We start from the raw sequence: 8,401 nt of genomic DNA, 5'->3' as shown, positions 1-8,401 counted from the left end.
CCTGTGAATTGCTACTATAAATCGTACAAAAATTTACTTGTTTAGTACATGTAAAATGTTACGCTGTAATTGTTATTATATTTGTGTATACTCTTTTCAAAGAGTTTCGATTCGGTTTGGAAAACTGAACAGCTTGCCGCGTAGTTGTTTTCGTGTTGTTCTCTATGTATAACAAAAATACAAGCCAATTTCCCTTTGAAAGTCTTTCACGTAGGTATTCATCTCTCTAGGCAAATGTCTTTCATGTGCTTTATGATGATTGATTAAACAAATGTCTCCAAGAGGAAGTTCACAAGCAAAGTTAGAAAGAACAGGAATGCATATTTTTGTTGTCATATATCTATTACAAAATTAAGATCTTTAAGAAATGCCACCGAAATGCAGAGAAGACTTACTGTAGAAATCTTACTGTAGAAAAATGCCTCATATTGCAATAATATTCACGCAATCAAACAATACATATTTCGTGTGATTCTATATGGATTCAATGCATATCGCAAATCAAATAAACACCAAAAAATGATCAAGGTTAACATCGGAAGTTCACAAAACTGCAACATGATAATACAAAGTGTGCACATTTTATTTTTTAATATAAATTAAGAATTTTTTAAATCAGTGGTTGCCATGCCTATAAGCTTATATTTCTACTAAATATGAAATTAATTTTAATTAAACTGTATACAATAAAGAAACCGAAATTGAATTGTACATAAGAAAGAAACTGAAGTGTAGTCTGTAATAAATAATAAATGATAGATTTTATTTAATTTTTTTTTTTTTTTTTTTTTTTTTTTTTTTTGTCATCAACACTTTTAGTATTGGGACATTATGTAGTGGCTGCCATTCGAATACATTGTCCAAATGTTCGTCAGTGAGTCTGTTTTTGTACTTATTTTTAATAAATTTCATACTGGAAAAAGAAATTTCACACAGATATGTAGAGCTGAATATTGCCTTCACTTTGAGAAAAACCTGAACTAAAATTGTGTATTTTTCTTTAGGATTAAGAGGTCAAATACTTTGAGCTTGAAGAAAGCGATTTTATTCATAAATCCTTTTGAAAATCAACCAGTTCCAACTCCACTGCCTCATTGTCTTCTTGATAATCAAAAGGCTCTATAACACAAGTAGAGAACTCTTCAGCATTAATCTCTATATAAAAGACGATTTGACAAACAATTGAAATCCTTTTGAAATCTTGGAAGTGTTTTCTGAATTCACTACTTTCTTACGAACTGATACACTTGCGTAACACAGTAAACATACACATTTATCCTTTACCTGGGTAAATAAGTATACAGTTTCGGTACTATTCCGTTTTGAGGACCGTAAAAAATTGCAGCGAAAATGTATGCGCAAAAGCGCCAAATCTAGTGTACGCGCTGATTTCAAATTGCGTAAGTTTAGATAGTTCTGTATTGAAATAGTAGTTTAATTTTTAAATCCTTTTTTGATATTTGATTTAACAATTTGGGAATTGCCCATGACGAAAAGTCTGCAATCCATGTACACATCGAACTATCTTCACTTTAAAAAAAAAAAACAGAATTGCACAAAAATGGCACTGCGCCTATTTCACTTAAAAAGTGAAAGAAAATTGACAAAAATCCAATTGTTTTGACCCTTGTAAAAAGCGCCAAACAAATAAGTGGACGATTCTGCACTTTACCGAGAATTTTTTCAAAGAAAAGGCATCATTTATCATGTAAAATTATGTTTGAATAACCAGCGAGATGAAATTATGCTTTAGCGATAACTCGGTAGCGAAGTAGGAATCCATTCAGTTATGTTTAGCTTTTTTTTATATAAATTATAATAATGATCTCAAATAGTTATTTACTCTTATGCTTCCATTCAATTATGTTTAGCCTTTTCTATGTAAATTATAATAATAAAGTATTGTATGAAATTAGCTTTTCATCTAAATTAAAGCATTAATCTTTAGATAGTTATTTACTATTTCTTGCGTTAGGGTTGCCTCAATTATTTTTGGCAGCACTGACATCAACAATAGTTTGGCGATTTTTTACGGTTTTCAAAACGGAATAGTACCTTGGTTTCCTATTCCGAACGAAAGTGATAAGTGTTTTTTTACTTTTTGCTTGAACATGCCATCGTTAGAACAGACCTAGCTTGGTATCAATGCGTAAATTAAACTATCCAAGTTATCAAATGTCTAATATACACACGAGAAATATAACGTGCACAACCTCACGCGTATACAATCAACTATGAGATGAGGCTGACAATGGCAGCTGTTGTCATCAGCGTCAGCTCAGTGGAGGGATCAATGTTAGCCAAACGAAGCGTTAACGCGATCTACCGAAAATGTCCCAGCGAGCTACTAGTAGCTCTTTCAAATCTTCTTAACAGAGTTGATTCCAAATATCACAAAGCACTAAATGACACTGGACAGAAGCAGAAGCTATTGCTTCAAGTGTAGAAAATGATGGTTTCGCTCAACCGTTATTTAATTTTAGAAAATAAAAATGGCTCAAGGAGCGAGGTATGTTTATGATGGTTTAACCCTTTCACTACTAACGGGATATATATGTCTCACTGATTGTTTAAAAATTAGTGCTGGGTTAAAAAAGTACTTAGAATCTCCTGAATGTTAGGGATCATCTTCCAATAACTGGAAAATCAAGACATCGCTGTGCTCGTTGTACACAAATCAGCATAAAGAAAAGAACAAATATGAGTAGCCCATGTGTAATGTTGGATTATACAAAGAATGCTGCACCCTGTACCATGCGATGTAAATCTGTTTCATATAATAGTTTTCCAGAATAAAATAGGTGTGCTAATAGTACCTTTGGCTCGAAACCCATTTGTCAAGAAGATCCCAAATGCTAAATTTACCTTACTTATAACATATTTTCTTCACTTGGGTAGAAAATTCGGGGATTTTTTTTTTTTAATTCGTAGTCAGTTTTAATGTTTGAGAGGCAAACAAATTCTACTCTCAATGCTGCGCTTGTAGGATGTTGTCGGTTGTAGTTGATAATGATTCTACTTCGTAGTCATTTTACCCGATCTGCATTTGTTAGAATTTGCATATATGTCTGTCTGTTTGTTCTTCGTTTGGATATCATAACTACAGTGGACTCCTGCTTGTAAAATCTTCAGTAGAGGCTTGTCTACTTTTATGCCTTCGTCAATTCATTAAAGATATATCTCCAATAATGCTTTCGAACAGCCAGGTGAACATGAAAGGTCGTTTAAATTTCACTCATTCGTGCCAGTTGGAATCGCAGAACTACCGTCACGTTGTTCGTTACCCAGCTTTTGCCGTCCATGATAGGCACTTAAGCTAATTTTTTTTTTTTTAAATCTGAAAGGTTTCAAAGTTTTAAATCTGAAAGTAAACGACCTTTCAAGTTTACGTTACGCCTAAGGGGGGTTAACGTTTTGTGTGTTACCTTTATTTATTAAATATCATGTTCTTCGCACTTAACCCGTGAAATTAAATTCAACAGCAATATTGCAAAATAATTTTAAAATGAGCCTATCTTTACAATTTCCGATACACAGTCTCGCGCACTGGAGATAATTTTTTTTTTTTTTTTTTCTGGTGCAGTGTTGCCATTGCTCGCTTTGAAATCGTTCAGTTTGTTACTCAAAACTTCGTTAAAATGTTACAAAATATGAAATCTATAATAAAACAAATTCCAAATTAGGGCTTCCGTATTCCTATATTCGGTGGAGGATTACGTTATTCAAATTTTGATGTATCTAGGTACCGTTGTTTTATCGCAGTGCGATAATATACATACATTTATGCAGATTCTTCATATTTAATTTCTTTAAATATAACACGGAGCAATAATATTTGGTGGCAACAGTCTGAAAAGTGAAACGGACATTTACTGTTTTCGACGCAAAATGCCAAAACTAAATTAGTAGCCCTTCTTGGCTAAAAATTCTATATACGGTTCTCGCCTCCAATGCTAATCGACCGCGCTGGTGACTTTTCTGTAGCAACAGATTTGCTTGAAAATTTTATAATACCGTACATTGATTTTTCTGCCGACATTTGGTTTATTCTGGACTGTAAAAACCCCACAGTTGTTTTTTCTGGAGTTCAGCAAGCCATAGACTCGTGCCCACAACATGGAGGCAGAACGTCAATTTGCTTCATTTCGTGTTATCAGATACCAAAAACTGTTACCAAACAATGTGGCCAGCGTGTATGCTCGTATTGGTTAAATTGACTGAAGTAAATCAAAATGCAAGTTTTATAGCAATAAATAATTGTAATTTGTGCCAAAGGTTCAAAATGATCTGTAACAGCAGTTTCTTTCTGTATAAATAAGTAAAAGTTAAGAATGCAAATTTTACCGCGCTTTAAGAAATGTTTTCGGTGGAGCAATCGAAGTAAAGAAATAGGCAAAAGCAAGTTAAATATTGTTGAAAAGTTGGCCTCTGGAAATCAAAAATAATATTTTTCCTGGGCTACAGATTGAATTCAGCAGTTATTTTTAACTAGTATCATTTTTTAATACATTTAGCCATATATCTGCCTGAAAACAACATTAATGTTTAAAACTGGAAGATTTTCTCAATAGAATTTTCTGGACATTGTTAAGATAACACTTTGTTCCAAATATGTTGAATTGATTTATATGCTGTCTTGTTAACACATTCGCTGATCATCTACGGGAATATTCGTAGTTACCTGCCATCTAAGTGATGACATATTATTGATAGCCTTACATAAATCGCCATGTGCAAGTACTGCCGTAACAAATGCACGCAGTGTTTAAGTATTTGGCGTACAAAAAGGTGCTAAATAATACATTTGGTGTATTGAACTGGATAATATATCTGGCTGTAATTAAAGTTTTCTGCCAAAAAAAAAACGTTCTTAATAACGTTAGGGATAAAAATACATGAAAGCAGTACCATTAGTACGGGTAGTAATCAACACCGAAATCTATGATTTTCTGCCAACGTTTTCGTAGTTTTTCAAAGCCTTCGGCGCAGAAACTTCGTGGCCAAGAGTTCAAAAACAGATCTTCATTTTGGACATCCTGTGCAGAATGGAAGACGGCGCCAGTACAAAGTAGCTGCATGTGTAAAAAAAAGTAGAATTCGATAAGACTTTGCTGATACTGCAAATACAGGAGGTCGTAACTCTCAAATATCAGTATTAATTGGTAATGATTTTTCTTGGGAAATAGTCACTGGGAGGTTAATAGAATATCAAAGGGTTTGGGGACCTCTGAAACCTTAAAAGCAACAAATAATAAGCAAACGATGACCTTAGAATTTGAACCTAGATCTGTTGTATGGCAGTTGATTATCACACCGTTAACGTAAAAGAACTGTCATGTGGTAGATTTTGGTATTCGAACTGCTTTGTATTGCGAGAGTTTGATTGGTTATCGAGATTACTACAGCTTTATAAGCGAAACTAACTGATATTCTGGAAAAAAATCCTGTGCAATTAGTCTATTCGTAGGGAATTTGGTAAGGGATACGTAACAGCACTTAGCGATTACCTACTCGGCTACAGGATACCAAAATGTTAACGGGAGATGCCAAAAGATATGAACCAAATGTTTATTTATTAGGAATAGCTTTCGAAGTCAGGAATAACTTCATGATAGATTTTTCCTTTTATATGAATACTACAAATTATTACAGAATTGGTACTGCGAAAAAATGGCGGCATCTACATCCACCCAGTTTTGAATATAGAGTCTTCCACGCAAATATGTACCTCGAAGCACAAATTTTGAGCGAACTAATGAAATTTGGATTAACAAACTCAGCCGTTTAAAAGTAGTGTGTTTCCACTCGGCAAAACGTACGACATTTTTCTTTAAAATTTAATCTGACTGTAAATGTAGCTGAAAAACGAAAGCTAAAAACAAAATAAACTTAATTATTCATCTCTGTTATATATTAACCCCTGCTATGTGGCTCCATGAAATACACTAGCTGGACTCTCTGAAAAATCATTATATGTATATTTTTCTTTTTTAAAATAATTATTTTAAGTAGCAGCGAGAGTTTAAAGAAACAACTAATAACTCGAATTTTGAAATTCTGAAAGAATTTAGTACGTGGTCATTCATTGAAGAGAATTTTTTTTTTTTTTTTTTAAATCTGAAAGGCTTCAGATTTTAATTACGTCCAAAGGGGCGTTTTGTGTGCTACCTTTATTTATTACATATCATGTTCTTCGCACTTAAAACTATAAAAATCAATTCAACAGCAATATCTCAAAATTATTTTTAAATGAGCATATCTTTAGAATTTCAGATACACAGTTTCGCGCGCTGGCGATAAAAAGTTTTTTCTGTACAACGTTGCCATAGCTCGCTTTGAAATCCATGAGTTTGTTAATAAAAAATTCTTTAACTTTTTACAAAATATGAAATCGATAATAAAACAAATTTCGGCTTCCAATTGCCCATATTCGCAGAAGGATTACGTTATTCGAAATTAGGTGGCTCTAGGTACCGTTGTTTTTTCACAATGCAAGAAAAATATATACTGTTACGGTTTTTGCATTTATTTAGTTATTTTTAGTAGAATCTCTAATTAAAAATGTTTTATATTCCCGTGCAATGCAGCACGAAATTTATTTGAAAAGAAAGCTACGCTGGAAAAATTTAAATACAAGAGAACGCGATTTTTTTTTTTTTTTTTTTTTAAATAGATATCTCGTAATTGTACTCTTTTGCTATCGAGAAAATACCAAAAATATTCTCGTGCAGGTTTAAAAAGATTATAAAAGCTGGAGGAAAACATCTCAATTCAGTTGCTGTAGAGTTGGCTGTGCTTGGTAGACGGTTGCACAGATTTTTGGCGATTTGCGTAGGCGCAATTGTTGGCTCGGTTTTTACAATCGTTAGCCATCTTGAAAAAAGCTGTTTTTACTTATTTTACGCATAGTAAAGTATTCGAAACTTTAAAAAAATTAATATTGTTAAAAATAATGGATTAATTTTTTGTTGAAATGTCGTTTATTAAGATGGCAGGCAAATGTAAATAAATACATTTACTATGAGTATAAATTACTAAAGTAAGGTTAAATTATTACTTTTATATATAGCAAAGAAATAGAATAAAAACAGTGCGCCAACGTTTAATTGGATTAAAATATTACTTAAACTGAATATCGAATTAAAAACATCATACCAACGTTTAAAAGAATTAAAATATTACTTAAATTCAAATTCTTTAAAATAAGTTTTTTTAGGATATAATTATTTAACATTAACACATATGTGACATAAATATCTCGGCAATTTTTTAAAATAGTGTATTAATTTTTTTTAATAAAAATTGAAGTATACAATTATAAAGTAAAAGAAAAATATGTACTTATATTTTTTTAGTATTTAACTTGTCGTATATTGATAAAAAAATCAGAATCATAATTTGGATATCAATAAAAAAATTGAAAAATGTAATATAATTTTAAAAATGTAATCTAAGGAAATAAATTTTGAAAATGTAATCTAAGGAATTCGAAGAGATGAATAATAAAATTTTAAAATGGCGCGGTAATGCACAAATATTCAGTAACCAATCAGGGAGCTGATTACACCATGAATAGAATTAAAATTATTTAAATAATCATACATAATAAAATCATTTTAAAAAATGCAAAATTAAATTGTACGTTATTTTAATATTTAACAGCCATAAGTAATATTTAAAACATTAGATTAAATTTATACATATTAAAACCAATTCTTAATTACATTTAAAGTAGTGTGGCCTACCAGCGGCAGAGCGGTAAAGTCTCTGAACACTGGTAGTTCGGTTCGAGGTTCGAATCCCGCGAACGGGCTGGCTGCATGGGCGTTTTCGTGGTTTTCCCCGTGTATAAGAGCCAGTTCCCCTTAGAAAGTCCTCCAGGAAGGCATCCCTCCCCTTAGGCAGATAGCCCTCGAGGCTTTGCCATAATCGCACACACATAAAGTAATGTGACGTCATTCATTACATCATCCACAACATAAAAATTTCCATAAAATATTATAAACAATAAAATTTTTATTTCAAATAAAAATGCAAAATTAAATTGATTTTTAATGTTTAGAAGCCATAAATAATATTTATTTAAAACACTCATTTTATGCATAATAGAACGCATTATTTTTAAATAAAATGACAGCAAAGTATCGGTTACCATAAATAACGTCTCTAGCAATGGGTTTACCATAAGTCGTATTGCTCGCCAAAAAAATCGCCAAAAATCCGTGCAATCGTCTACCAAAGAAGCACCCTCACTTTTCATCGCACTTGTGCATTCAATTTATTACGAACCCGTAAGCACGCAACAATACATTTACGCAGATTCTTCATTATATAATTTCTTTAAATATACTGCAGGGCTCTAACATTTGATGGCAACAATTTGAAAGGTGATACGTCGTTT

This window comes from Stegodyphus dumicola, chromosome 4 (assembly GCF_044657685.1).
Source record: "Stegodyphus dumicola isolate Sdum_Otavi_A_Nest chromosome 4, ASM4465768v1".
Taxonomy (NCBI): Eukaryota; Metazoa; Arthropoda; class Arachnida; order Araneae; family Eresidae; genus Stegodyphus; species Stegodyphus dumicola.
The sequence above is the reverse complement of the archived record's forward strand: the minus strand, read 5'-3'. Positions refer to the sequence as shown.